Source organism: Falco punctatus, assembly GCF_963210335.1.
Source record: "Falco punctatus genome assembly, chromosome: 6".
Lineage (NCBI taxonomy): Eukaryota > Metazoa > Chordata > Aves > Falconiformes > Falconidae > Falco > Falco punctatus.
In genome coordinates this window covers 27,576,669-27,591,717 of record NC_137585.1, presented here as the reverse complement: position 1 = coordinate 27,591,717, position 15,049 = coordinate 27,576,669, and the positions used below count along the sequence as shown (strand labels likewise).

Sequence of the window (15,049 nt, the reverse complement as noted above, 5' to 3'; positions counted from 1 at the left end):
GTACCTAAACTTGGATTTCTAAAGCCATAGTCAAGAACATACACTAACAGCTTGATTTTTAAGCAAGCAAAGCACCCAGATTTTTTTTTTTACAGTTATTTAGTAGAAAATGTGGGGGCCTCAGCTATTAAGAGCTTGGAAATGTAATTTAACACTGTTGTTGTGTGGGTTTCTTAATAAACAGAAAGCTTGACTTCTGCTCATTTCAAAGCTTTTCAACTCACGTTTAAGTTCATGCCTTTAAACTGACATGTAGTTGCAGTACAGACCAATCCTGCGTAAGTGAAAGAATGGTGCGATTCCCACAGGACCATGGTCATAACAGGAGGACTTTAACCTAGAGAGCTTTCCAATGAACCTATGTCCCACCACCTACAGAAATAAAAGACATCAGTGAAGCAGAGATCATCTTCAGGAAGTATCTCCTTCATCATAAGTTCAGATTTAGTTTTCTATTCTGTAAAATTGGTTTTTTCCTTAGGACTCACTAGTTAAAAACCTGTTGTCTAAATCCTGGTACAGCACACAAAATGATACAGAGCTTTGAGGAGGCTGTGATTTTGCAGCTTTCAAGTGAAAAGCAAGAAGGAGGAATCATCTCTCTTTGGCGTTTGGGAGGGGCAGGTCTGCTGTAACGAGGTAAGAAATTGTACACATGCAACTGCCAAGGGAGGCTCTCTCCTGTCACTTTTACAGGGATGCAAAGGTCTTCTAAAGCCTGCAACATCCTTCCTCATTTTTGGCACGTATAGCCTGTTTGTTCCAGTTTGCTTGCTGGAAGTAGAAGACTAAATGAGAAGAGAGACTAAAGGCAGAACTACGACCACATTTTCCCTTTCTCAACTCACTGTTCCCCTGTAAAAGGAATGCCTATAAAGGGAACACAAAGGCATTAAGCTGAAAGAGAAGTGTGTCTGCAAGGAGGTTATCTCAGGCTGTTATATCAGAGTTTCAGACAGTGGGTCAGGAAAGCAGACTCTGTGGCTGGCATTGAGATCTGCCTGGAAACCACGTGTATATCAAAAATCTCCAACTGTTATAATGAACAAATAAAACAAAGAATCTTTGGATTTATTTGTAGGAGGTCTTTCTGAGGAGTCAGGGGCTAATTAAACAGCTTTCCAAAATGTCTTGTGGTTGTTTTGAAAAGCACCCAGGCAGAAAGACAACACATTTCTGGTGAGCAGCAAAAGCAAAACAAGTTGAGCATCTTCCAAAGAAGATGACTACCCCAATGGCTCCAAGTGATGCTCTGAGTGCAAGAGCAACTCTCCCTAAGCCAGCTCACCCACTGTCCTCTCTCAAAAGTGACCAGTAGCAAAAAGCAAGCAAAGGGAACAGGTATACAGTGATACCTCCCCAGCATACATTTCTTAGATTGAAGCAGCTGGTGGTGTGGGGAGCTCCCTGTGACTGTATTTGCATTACAAAGATTTTGGTAGTGTTTTTCTTGCAGTATTCTGTCTTGAATGGTTTTTATGCATTTATGCCTTTGGAATCAGCAAAACATCATACAGCTCAAGCATGCAGTGATTTTCTAAATTTATGCCTGTTAATGTCCACCTGAGAGCTCTGGGTCTGATGTTGTGAAAAAAATGAAACAGCCCCCTGTTACCTTTTCCCTTTCTTCAAGGTTGCTTAGACCTACAGGCATTTCTTATGAGTCACATCATTTGATGGATGAGAAGTCCTAGTCTATTGAACACTTCTTCTCTAGAAGGCAAGTAATTCTCACCATCTTTGTCACCTTCCTCTGTACCTTTCCAAGTTCCTCTGTATGGCTGCAGCACATGCATGGGCAGATATGGTCTCAGGGTTTAAGAAGATCTATCTCAGACCTGCTCCAGACAGAGGCTGATGAGAGGTATCCCGTGTATAGCTGCCTGTGCCAGCAACACCCAGGGGGGAATGGAAAGGCTCTTACTCCCTAAAGGGGAGAAAGATCAGGTCCATGTTATAAGCCAATTTTTATATGGAATAAAAAACAACTGAGATTTTGAAAGATACTGTATCAAACATTTCTTTCTATGGATACTCAAATTTAAGTAAGGTTCCTCTGTGCAGACTGTCACAGAAGTGCTGCCAAACACTTTAAAATCTAAAGAGAAAGGGCAAAGAAAGATGTAAGAACGCAAATGCTATTGTTTACAATGTCCATGTTAGAAGCTGAGGTACAGGAGGCTGCTGAGTTTGTCCAAGGCCACATCAGCAATGTATGGTGAAACTAGGAATTCAGCTTGTGTCACTATTTTCTGAAAGAAGTAACAAGAAAATTGCTCCTCATCTTTTTAGTTATGTGTCATTTCCACACCCCACTTTGATTTCTAAGAGGTATTAAAGACAATAATGTGGAATATTAATTGCCAAATTTGTCATTCGAAAGAATGGCAATACTTGAGCTATCTGTTTTTTTAAAAACCAGATATTTTGCATTCCCTTGTGCTTCAAAGTAGGACATTTACAGTCTCACTCTCTGCTAAAGGAAGGAAGAGAGATAGTTACAAGGTTTCTTCAGATGAAACAGACCAAACAGTTTTCTTCATCTTCTTTCTTTTTCCTTCCTTGCTTCTTTCCAATTGTATACTTTTGGGATTTTTTTCCCTTTATTGAATCACATCACAAAATGATTAATAACAGTAGGATATTCCTTGCAGGTAACTGCTTCTGATGCCAAAACCTTTCAGTAAAGATCCTTACATTTACTCCCAGTGGGTAAGATTGTGAAAATGACTTGCAGACATCAAACAGACGCTTATAATGAGAACTTAACAGTGAGCCCTTCATGTATTCTTTCCTTCTAGTGGCAGTTAGGTGTGCCGGATATCACAAATGTCAAAAGCAGAAGAGTAACTTGTATTAACTTCTTTCTTCCCTGCTTTTTTTTTTTTTTTTTTTTTTTTTTTTTTATAGATATATTTAAGAGCCTTCGGTGTTTGGCTAAAGGAAGAAGCTTTACAAACAAGATGGCCTGTTTATATCCTCACTGCTAGAGCTCAAGGTCAGACCTGAGAAGGCATGACATTGCTAGGTTAAATATAGCACTTTGTTCGGTGATGGCCTCTCCTTTCATGTCACTCATATTCTGACAGCTTTCATCAGCTGAGAATACACTGCTAGAAAAGTGAAATTAGTGTGGGTGAAAGATCCCAGTAACAGCTCAGGAGATCAGTTTGCAGCTTAGCCTAAGCACAGAAAAGCAACAGCAAAGAAGATATCTCCCTGGCTAGTCCCCTTCCCCTGAAAGCCAGTCTTCCCCCAACATCCATGTTGAGCAGCAGTTCTAAAGTTCAGTGAGGAGCAAACTGTCCATGTACTTGTTCCATACCAACCCTCACCAAGGTTCCCACCACCAGGCCTAATCTATTTTCATTTTCCACACATGTATTAATTTACTGTCATGCAATATTAGATATAAAATGGAATAAACTGAATTTCCCACCATGGCAGAATGCTGCTGGACACATGGGAAAGTTAGTATCGGAGGGAACAATTTTTAATACATCATCTGGCCTTGGTATCAACTGAAGTGTGAAGCACTACATTTAATCTACCACAGTAACGATAATGCAAGTCCTCAAGGACCCTAGATAATGGTGGAGGAGAAAAATGTACCCTCTCTGTCTACATATGGACATTGCTGCACTCATGTGCCCTGCTTTCAGAGTCCACTAGCTCTGTTTTACATGAGAAATCAGTGTTGGGGCAGGGGGGAGCAGGAGAACCAGCAAGTCCTTATAACTTTTACAGACAACTCTGATGCAGTATATGATCTGAGCAAAGTCATTGCATTGTAAACTCTACTTTGGCAATTTTACCCCCACTTAACATTGGCTAAGCTGAAAACACAAAGAACTGAGTAAAGCCCCAGACCTTGATCCAGTCATTAAACATTACCTTCAGTTTACTTCTCTCCTTTCATTTTTTCAAATAAAACCAGATTATAAGATCTACTTTATTCCATGTAAAACTGACCTTATTAGCCATTTTTTTCTTTTACTCCTCACCAAGGTCTGGAGCAATTAGGAGCTTCGTTACCTTTTTGTTTGAGGGATGTTGAACATTTTAGCTTATTATCTGTTCTGAACAGAAACTTTCCTGATAATCAGCTCCTAAAGGCTCAATTCTCCAACACCCCAGTGCAAAGAAAGCCCCTGTGGATGGAGTCTGTCTGTTCCTGTTTTTATGTGCAGCACCACATCTGAACCTCAATACCTGACAACACGTGGTGAGTGAACCCTCACAACCCTGTCATGAGACCAGGAAGAGTTTCCCGCTTCAGGATGCCGAGACAAAGCCTACCCAAAGGTAATAAGAGTTTGCCTCTGACCCCAGCAGGCTTTGTGTCAGGCCATAGGAATGTGTCAAAGATCAGGCAGGAGGTTGGTGGCATGATCAGAATCTTATCCGCGATCTGCTTGGTCTTGGTCCAGTGTGCAAAGCATAAAAATATCCTTCTTTAATTAAATCCTGATGCTTGCACAAAGCATTAGCACATTTAGTCTAGGAAATGTCTGATATTCAGTGGGTTATATGGAGAGAGATCAAAGAGGTACCTAAGTCTAATAAAAATGGTAATCATGGGTGACTTCACCCACCTGTATATTGGTAGGTCAGCTGGTACAAATGGATTAAAAAACAAAAATCCCAATTTCTAGGTGATTTTTAAAATAGCTGGAGAACATAACAACACGTGTTTTTAACTTAGTCTGAAGTAGCTGAAGAAATGATACAGTCAGCCACTGAATAGTAATGAACTTATTACTACATTACGGGTGTGAGGTTAAAACTGATAATAATTAGGGAACTGCTTAAAAAATAATGGAGGTAGATAGAAATAAAACAGGGAGGGGGAGAAAGAAAAGCAAAGAATGAAAGAAAAAGAAAATAAAATCCATAGATTCAAAACAACAGGTATATTATTAGACAGTTTCTGATTCAGTGAAGTCATGCAGAAAGCAAACTGAAAGGCAAGATAGGGAAAAAAAAAAAAAAAAAAGGTAATGTGAAATGTTAAGGTCCAAGAGGTTGTTTGAGTCAAGCAAGCAGCTCTCAGGAAATGACACTTCAGCTTTGGTGAAACCCCTGGCTGAGGGAGGGAAATTATAATAAAGGACAAACAGAATGTCAGCTGTAAATCAAGAGGGCCAAGGATGCGTTCGCATGAGAGCTTTAGTGGGGGGGCAGAAGGGGGAACTGCAGGGCATTTCTGAAAGGCCTTGAATTCATCCAGTTTAGTAGGGAGCCAATGTGATCTGCTACACATCCAGGGGGTAATAGGAATAATTAATGAGCAAGAGGACTTTGCAGAGGTTCCAAATGATTCATTCGGGTAAATCTTCCCCACAAATGATGCTGTGCCAATGTGCACACTAGACCTACTTTTTTCAACACAAGAAAGGACATGAGCTTTCAGAATATGAAACGTCGAAAAGGGAAACACTGGAACAAACTGATAAACTAAACAGCAGCATGTCACAAGGACATCGTAGTTATATATGCGAGGGTTTGGAAAGCATTTAAAATTAAGTGGCTATGCTGATAGCAAAAATATGCAAGCTGTTGCTGAAGTCAGATATGCTACAGAAGGACTGGAGGACAGCAGCTAGCACACCTATCTTTAGGACAGGCGCTGGACTGATTTTAGGTATTATGTACTGAAAAATCTGTTTTCACTTCCAGGTAAATTGAAACTAGCGAAAACTAGAATTACATACAGGACAGACAAAAAAAGAATAAAAATCATAGCTTCTTTCAAAGAAATGCTGTCTCTTCTATATATTCTTTGAAGCATAAAGCTAATACAGCAAGAAAAAAAAACTTGATAAGTGTGTATATAAGTATTTGTATATCTTCTAAAATTCTTTGACTAATTTTCTTTGAAGAATTTAAGTCATCATAGAATAAGTACCTTATTATTACAAGTTGGAAAGTGTTCAAGGGAGAGAATGCAGGAACTACACATGAATGACCATTTTTAATTGTAAAAGTTTAACAGGTGAGCTGTCCCAAGATTCTATACCATGTATAACTTCTTTAATGAAATTATTGCTGTTAGAAAACAGGAATAAGGATTGAAGTATTTCAGAGTGTGCTAATTAAGTTGCGTGAACCTAGCATTCAGATCACAAATGGAAATAAGTGTTGGCCAATGCAGAACAATCATCGATGGAGTGAAATACTTAGAAACCTTCCTGGATTCTAAGCCAGCTGTGACTACTCAAGGAAGGATATTGGCATCACTGTGGACAACCCAGTTGCAAATTCTGCTCAACTACAGCAGCGGTTCAAAAAAACCTCAGACCCAACAGACAAAACAAAATGTCCATTAGTGTACAGAAGGAGTAAAAGGTGTTAAAATGAAAACAGTTTTATTGTATAAGCCAATAGTCCTCACCTGGAAAATAGTGTCCAGATTGGTCAGTCCATCACCAAAAAAGGAGGTAGAAGAATTAGTAGCTTTTAAGACACGCAAAGTGACTGGGAACCCTGGGACTGTCTAACTGAGAGAAGAAAAGAACAAGAGGGTTCATGGTTGAGTAAGTGAATGGTACCTGTACAATGAACTGGGTGCTTCTGTTGCCCTTTTCATGTCATATAACAGAGAGGTAGCAATAACATTGCAAGACAACTAATTTAAATAAATCAAAGGTTTCTTGAAGTGTGGTTTTCCCGAGAAAATATGTAATTAACCTACTGAACTTGCTGCTACATGCAATCACTAAGGTAGTGAACTCACGGGGAGGCAAATCCAGATTAGCTGTTTATCCGGCCAGTGAGTATATCTGCAGTTTGTCTAGAATGGCTAGAGGTTTCCATTTGGTGAGGAAGGCAGGTATCTGTTTTCATTTGGAAATGGTCTCCGGGCAGTGAGCAAATACAAGCTGGTGAGCATTAAAACATTTTATTTCAGAGCAGTGCAGCTTTCCCTGCACCTGCCTCTGAATCATGTGGCAAGGGACATTGATAAAGACACTAAACTGGACAAGACGAAACACCTGCCTGATCCAATGTTGCAATCATTACATTCTAACGTTCTTTAACTGGATGACTGATGCCTTTTTGAATAAAAAAATAATGAGTAATGATAACAAATAACACAATTTCCATTAATTATTCATGCTAACGTTCATGAAACTTCTGAGGTGTATGAATATTTTCATTAATAAATCATCGGTCACTGGCTTGCACTAAATGACCTCAGAAATCATAGTGGAATGAACCTGTTGCCATTATTCATGAGCAAATTCGTGAATCATTTTCAATATATGAACACTCTGCTTTCTAATTGACTAAATATGAGATAGATGAGTATAAAATAGACATCAGTAATTCATTGCAAAGATGAGAGAAAATTTACCAGGAATCCACGAAAATGCTATAGCCTATACCAGAGACTTACTTTTTTTTCATGGACAGATTTTGCTAATTTTTATTTCTCACATGTTGGAATGGATTATAAAAATGAAGGGTCTGATCCTCAGTTTGCTGATCATCCTATCTTCACCAAAATCAAGACAGGTTTATATATTCAGGCTATGTAAAAAAAATTGACCTGGAGCAATTACTAAGCAAGAGAATTCTTTTAAATGACTAGGTTTATGTTATCTCCTTGGTTTCCAACACTAATTTTCACAATGATTCAGAAGAAAGATCTATAAAGATATTTTTTGTCTCATTCCACTTCTTTCCCCCCAAAAGAACAAAAAACTAAAAAAACCCTACACCTGCCCACAGTTTGCTCAGAGCTTTTGCGAGAGCTTAAGGAAAACCCTGTCAGATGCTGGTTTACAGAATTTCTCACTTATTTGTATTGTGGCTGCTCCTAGACATCTTTCATTGTCGTCGCTGTCAGAGGTGCCCCATACATTATCACATTGCATTTCCCTTTCGGCAAAAGCTGACGAAAGTGAGCTCTTACATGAGCAGTTGACAAAACACTGGCATATTCTAATTACAACACTTACTATGTTTCTGTGAAAGTCAAATTCTGAGCTCAGTTACACTGCAATAAACCAGAAGTAATTAAAGTCAGTGGAGTCACCCCTGATTTGAAAGAATGTAATTAAGATCAGAGTCAAAAGAGATACTGGAAAGACAGGAATCAGAGGATCATCTCGTCAAAAAGAAAACAGGCAGAACGCCCTCAGCAAAGCAGCTGGCCCTAAATGATGGTCTGTTTCATTTTATCCTTATCATACTCTTAAAAAGGAATACATGAAGCACATGGACCTCTAAAATCTCATTGCATGTCTTAGACTCACTGGCAAACATTCTTTAGGAAGTTCTTGACAGAAATGAGATGAAACTCACCACACTGTCCCATCCTTTTAGGACTTAAAATCTTGTTATATGAGAGACATATATCTTTGGAACACCTCCTATTATGTATCTCCCTCTACAGGGAACAAATGATGCTAGATATAGGTAATGATACAGCTTTAAAGGTAGGGCAGATGGTCCAAAATGACAGGCATGTCCGCAGCCTAAAACATTTTTACATAGAAACAACTCGGGACCAAAGGGAAAGGAATGCAGCATTTTAATACAACTCCAGGGGCAGCCTCATGTTTTAATTCTGCCCACTTGTATCAGGGAGATGTAGGAAGTCCACAAGAGATCCTAACTCAACTTGGTAGAGAGGGCTAGGGAATGCAGTCTGCTAGGCACAGGCAGTTGGTGTTCAGCTGGTGGATCAAGGACAAGCAAGTAGGTAACTGCATCTTTTGGACAGCTCTGACCCAGGAAAAGCTGTGGCGACCCTGGCAAAACTTAAAGCTGTCTTTGCCAAAATACAGGAACTGGAAAAGATGGGTAGGGTGGTGTGTGGCAAGTGTGCTAATTGTCTCATTTCATTACAGCAGTTCCCAGTGCTTGGTCCTTTGTGCAGACTGGTTCTTAGAGATGGGAACCCAGGCTCAGATTTAACAGGGCTTGAAATGCTACCATACAATTTAAGCTTTTTAAGATTTAAAGCTACAAGCATTTGTGAAAAAGTTATCCCTGCCATTCATATGAGATGGATCTAAGTCCTTTCAGCTTTCCTTAGCCTGATTACTGTTGTCTACCCATCCACCCACCCAAAGAACCCATAAAAGGTCAGGGCAACATTTTCACAAGTGAGTAATCCTCTTCCGTGCCTTCAAATCTCTCAGAATTAGCTGCAAGTTGCTGCAAGCTGTGAAGCTCAAAGCCAGAATGATCCAAAATTTGTGAATAAATGGCTAGATATAGACTGGGCTTCCCACCTCTGTTTCTCAATTTCTTTATATTTATTCCTTCATAGTTTAACCCACTGCAACATTAAACTCTGGGTGACCAAACCAGGACCAGCTGAATCCCATCTGCTTTTTTTTTTTTTTTTTCCAGCTTGGGATTTGGAAGAGGAAAGACCTGGTTGGGAACATACACTGAGGGAACATCACTTGTTTCTCTCCCTCCCCTGTAAATTTCTGTGAGCCCTCACACTCCCTGTGCCTGAGGATGCTCTCCATCCCCTGCCTCTGGCGCTAGAGGGTGTGGAGATCTGGACTTTGGGCTGAGAATTCAACTCTCTGTGGATCCCTACTTTCCTTAAAATTGAACTCAAGTTTAAAACAAGTCTTGATTTCACAGATCTGCTTGTCTGCGTTCCCCATGCTGTATTGCTATGGAAACAAGACCAGAAAATAAGTCTTTTGCATGTAGGTCATGGTATTAGTGCAGAAGAGAAAGTCTGGGTGAATGGGTGAGTGGGTTACAGGAGTGATGGGGCAGAGTAACTGCCTGGGATTGTATCAACAACAGTGGGAGATTTCATAGCAGATGTCCTCAAAAGACTACTGATTTAGACACCCAGTGGTCTGAAAGATCCAAGCAGTTAGAGCAAATGAAAGCCATGAAACACACACAGGGAGTCAGCACAGAGGTGACAGCCAAAATCACAATGGGGGCATGGGACTGAACACAGAGAAAGAAAAAAAAAGCTTTTGTTCACCGATGATGTTTTTCACTGATGGCCCCAGTTTCCCCCTTTCTGTGTCTTAGTGTCCCTCCTGGGCGATGGCACAGCACAGCATGCCTGCTGCCCCTTCCAGGTCCTCAGGACATTCCCAATCACACATGGTCCAAATCTCCCCAAGCTCTACCCAGATGCAGAGTTACAACCTTTTGGGTAGAGGATATTACTCATAATCTTGGTTGCGGACGGGGGAAGAGCATGACCTCTTTTTTTACTATTTTGACCACTATCTAAAGCAACTCGGGGACATTCTAGGCACCCCCTCCACATGTACTGAGCCCTTTTCCCGAGTGGACTGCAATGCAGAAACCACAGAGCACTGCGGGCAGGGGCAGAGAGGGCAGCTCAGTGGGGTACATGCTCGCCAAGTCAATGAGCCCACTGCGCTTCTCACTCTGCTGCTGCAAAGGCAAACAAGGCTGCTTTTGCGGTCCAGGAACCCTGAAGAGGGGAAGTTCAACCAAAGTTATAATCAAAAAGAGCCTAAAGGAGAGAGGGAATGTACTCTTTGTAGCTTAATGCGGTTTATAGATGAGTCATCGAGAGCTGCTGGTGTCATAAACCATACGATCAAGGCTGGTGTGTATTTAGACAGGGGTTGTGATTGCAGGCGATGCAATACCATAAAAGCAGACAGCGTGCAATACTTCTGATCCCTGTATTAACCTTCCTCATTGTTGGTCTTTTTTTCTTTTTTTTCCCTTCCCCTGAAGCTGCAAGGGCAGGCTGTCAAGCAGAGGTTGGCTCTTGTACTCCCCCACCCTCCCCCTTGCCTTTTTCCCTCCTGCAAAGGGAAGATCTTCCTTAAAGGATAGGGACGAGCCAATGTGTGCAGACAAACTCCCCATAAAAATGTGGAGAGCTGTTATTCTGGCTACATTCACAAGAATTACCCCTTCCTCAGAGTCTTCCAGTTGGAAAATAAAAGCTACCACTCCTTGCCCTAAAGGAACTTCAGCACATGAAAACGGTAGGGAAAAACAGTCTTATGGAGCAGGGAGGAAGCGCCCCTCGTCCGTTCCCCAGCGAAGGGATGAACTCGCCCCTAGGCCGGTGGGAATGAGTCACAGGGCCCGGCAGCCTCCCCCTGGCAGCCCCATGGCAGCAAAGCTGCCCCCGGGAGCCCCGGCCGGCCCGGCCGCCCGCAACCGCCCGCTCCCCACCGCCCTGGCGCCGGCGGCCGAGGGGAAGCCGCCAGCGGGCGGGGGGCAGGCGCGGAGCGGAGCGCGGCCCTACGCGGAGGGACGGCCCTGCTCGACTTGCACCGGAGAAGCAGCGTCCCGGAAAGCACTTTGCCCCTCCAGAGCCTCCGAGGTGGCTGGGCTCTGGGGGACAGCGGCACCTCTGTGCCCCAGAGCCGCTTCTGGGAGGCGGTTTTGCTGCCACGGCTTGATCTGAGCTCCCCCGCAAGGGATCGCTCCTCCTGACCACAAGCACCCCGTCGCGGCGGCGCGGGCGAAAGGGAAAGGAGCCCGGAGGCACGGCCGGGACCGGCTCAGCCCTGCCTGGGGCTCGGTCGGGCCGGGGCAGCGGGGTGAGCCGGCCCAGGCCCCGGAGCATCCTGCGCCGCCACCCCCGGCTCCCTGGCCGCACCGGGGTCCGGACCGTAGGGGCACCGAGCCGGGGAAGCGGGGTCGGAAACGAGCCGGGGAAACCCCCGCACCCTCCCCGCCCCCGGCGGCACCCCCCGGCCGCGCTCCCCCTGCCCGAGGCAGGACAGGAGACCTGAGGCAGCGGAGACGGGGGCTGACCCGGGCAGGCGCACGGTCCCCAGGAGGGATGCTAAGGGGCGAGGGACCGCACTGACACAGCGGAAGCCTCCTCCCCTTATACCGCTCATCCCCGCATGGTCCCCGGCAGGGCAGGGGTACCCCCCGCCCCGTGTCTGCCCGCCAGCGCGCTCCGCGGGCAGGCTCCGCTCCCGGCTCCTGGTGACATTTTGCAGGAGTCGTCAAACAAACATGTCACAGAGGGATTTGGGAAGGGTAGTCCGGGAGATGTCCCTGTGTCGGAATGCAGCATTTATATAAAACCCCTGTGGACAGCGCTTGGAAATTGTGAGGATTCCTCTAAATCAGGCTGCTGCGTCTCTCCTTTCCCTCTATGCCATGCTAGGCTCGGTTATGGGATTAGCATCGCAACTGTAACTCAACAGGGAAAGGCTCTGTGCTGGGGGCAATCGCTTTGCCTTCTCTCCTCTCACTGCCTTACCCCGGTGACCCGCACCGCTATGGACCCTTTCAGCAAAAGTTTCCCTGTGTTGTGTTCTGCTCCTTCTACCAGGAAGCAAAACGTAAGCTAGTTTCTTGGACATTATTTTCTTGGCGGGAGCTTTCCTATGACAGGAGCGGATGAAATTCAAGGTGCAGTGAGGAAGGGGCGGAGGGTAGAGGACGAGAAAGAAAAAAAAAAAAATGGGAGGGGGGGAGAAGAAGACAAGAAAACGGAAAGAAAAAGGAAATTTAAAAAGAGAGAGAGAGAGAGAGAAAGAGCAGAAACGTCAGCAAAACCCAAAGCTTTCCTACCTGTGATCCAATTACCAGAAGTTGCATCCCATCCCGCTGGAAGCGGCTCGTTGCAAGCGGCGGCTGCGGAGCGGCCCCGGCTCCGGCGCAGAGGCATGCGGGCTGCGCGCAGTCAGCGCCCGGCGGCAGCCGCTTTATCTTTCCCTTCCATATCTTCCGAGGGGAGGGAGGGGGGCTGGGGTAGGGGAAAGACAGATTACTTGGCACTGTGATAACGGGGGGGCAAGGATAGCAGTTTGGAAGCTTTAAACAAGAGCTGGCATTGTCCAGGCTGGTGGAGTTTTTGTCTCTCGCTCGCTCTCTCCCTCCCACACACACAGGCACACACATCTACACGCGCACCCTCCGTGGCTCTGGCCCTGGGGAGTCTCTGCTTCAGTTCAGCCAAGTTGAGCTTTTAAAAAAATAAATAAAAAAATGTACAGCAATAGTGCTATCAAAGCGAGCTTAACGCTTTAGGTAAAGCTGGAGAAATTAAAAATAGCAGAAGCTGGGACTCATGAGTGAGCTGGTAATAATTCATACTTCCCTCAGCGCTTCTGAGGAAATGAGGGCAAGCTGCCACCTTCGGGGTGTGTGTGTGTGTGTGGGGGGGGGGGGGTGGTGGTGAGGGAGGGGAAACCGGGCGCCTAGGTGAGCATCTCGGGTGAATGTCCTTGCTGAGGTGCTGCGGCTGCGGGTCCGCTTGCTGCCCGCCTGCGGGTGTGTGTGTGTGGGGGGGGTGTAGTGGTGGGTGGGGGTGTGTGAGTGCGAAGTGGGTTCGATTAGCTGCAATGGGCAGGCGGTTTCTGCAGAGAACATTTACAATTTTCTTTCCATATGACAGGATTAGTGGCTGTTGAAGGTTCTCCTCCAATGGGATCTGCCTCGCGCTCTGATTTGGTGCCTTTGCTGAATAGAAATCACTGGTTCTTGTTATCTCTCAACACATTCTCCCCTCTTCCTCATCAGACACTCCCCTCTTCCTCATCGGAAGTCTTTATCTACAATTTGCACATCAGAACCGATTCCCCCCCACACCCCACACCCCCACACCCCCACACCCCCATACCTCTTCCCCATCTCTCCCCGCCACGCTCTCCTTTTTATTTCTGGTTACTTTTTTTTGCAGTTCCATGATAGCTGTAAGTCTAAAGCTAGGTACTAGAGAAGAAAGAGAGAAGGAGATCTTACCTTTAGATTATTGCAGTCATCGGGGTCTCCACACACTGTGGAAAAATGTTGTTACATTAAATCCAGTTTAGTTTTTAAAACTGATTATTGTGTGGAAATATTCATGGAAAGCTGCTTCCCCGGCACAATGACAAATGAATTATGGGAAACAGATTACATTTGGCAAACAAGAGTTAATTCTCCTTGAGTGTAAAGCGTTCCCCTTTAATTAATAGTCACTAGGCTGAGAAGTATTTACTTTGCTTAAGGGAACTTGCCAGTTCGATGAAAATAATCTACATATAAACATCTTTAGGTTTGCTTCGTCTTTGTTTGCCTTTCTCCTGGACCGAAATTGATTTGTGGTCTACAGTGATGCTTTTTCCCTTGGGATAGGGACTGTCAGCGTGGGAAGTGGGACAGGGAAACCCATCTTGCCTGTTGTCTGAAAAATGATAGGGAGAAGTGATAAGTGAAGAGGAGAGAGAGAAGCACCTTCTGAAGGTGACCCTGGCTTCTGGCTGCTGCCTCCCCTGCCCCATCTCTCTTCTTGAAGGGCTGATGAGCCATGGCCCAACCACTCCCCTCCTCTCCACTCCAAAGACCTCTTCAATTCACAGAAAGTACTTCTTGGCCTGGGCTTGCCCCAGGCAGAGGAGCTGCCTATGCTACTCGCCATATATTTAGCTGTTGCTCCTGGAAGGATCTCAGGGGTGGATTTACTCTGAAGAGGGTGATGTGCCTCCAGGGTAGCAGGTAGCAGAGTAGCAGATCCTCTGCTCTGCCCTGGGGTGGGTATTTCTCCTGCTTTGGGTGGCAGGGTTAAATCTGGAGGTGTGGGGAGCTCTGGATTTTGGAGATACTCAAGCTTCAGTGTTACACAAGTTTGCATTTCTTTACCTGAAAGCACTTGCACAGGGTTTAAGGATTCGATCACTTGTAGCTCTTTGTGAGCATCAAGAGAGCTGGGACCTGACGTCTGCCTTTTGGTTTCTTGGCTCTCACAGAAAATTTTGGCTGGACTTTACAGTAGAGTTACGAGACAGCTATCCAGGCAACTCTGATGAGAACTGGCGCCAGGAGCGTGGAAGCAAGCCATGAGCAGGCTGTAGCACAGTCACACCGGGCCAGGGGACAGACACCCTCATAGCCTGGCTGTCCAGTCCTTTGCAAGATGGAGCCCCAGCCTCAGGCCCGGCCACCCTCTGCATCTCCCAGGGGCTGCCTCCAAGACCTTGGTGCTTAACATATTTTGACAGTCATTAATCAAGATGATCAGCAACGTCAAAAGGGACAATGCCTGCCTCCTCTTCCCATCATTGTTGTTGTTGTTGTTGTTATTATTATTATTATTATTATTAGTGGTGGTGGTGGT

General features: G+C 44.8%; 1 protein-coding gene and 1 long non-coding RNA gene across 3 annotated transcripts in view; one reads left to right on the top strand and one right to left on the bottom strand.

Annotated features, from left to right (window-relative positions):
* LOC308065194 overlaps nucleotides 1-1,585 on the top strand; it is a 52,477-nt gene extending 50,892 nt beyond the window's left edge. Inside the window, exon 2 of the long non-coding RNA XR_013928705.1 lies at nucleotides 890-1,585. This is a non-coding gene — a long non-coding RNA (uncharacterized lncRNA). The remainder of the gene's footprint in view (nucleotides 1-889) is intronic.
* The window catches only part of CHRM2 (cholinergic receptor muscarinic 2), a 107,393-nt gene extending 94,304 nt beyond the window's left edge, over nucleotides 1-13,089 (bottom strand). For both annotated transcript variants that reach the window (XM_080390873.1, XM_080390875.1), the window contains exon 1: nucleotides 12,523-13,089. The gene's annotated coding sequence lies outside the window, so the exon portion shown is untranslated. The remainder of the gene's footprint in view (nucleotides 1-12,522) is intronic.
* Between the last annotated feature and the right edge of the window lie 1,960 nt (nucleotides 13,090-15,049).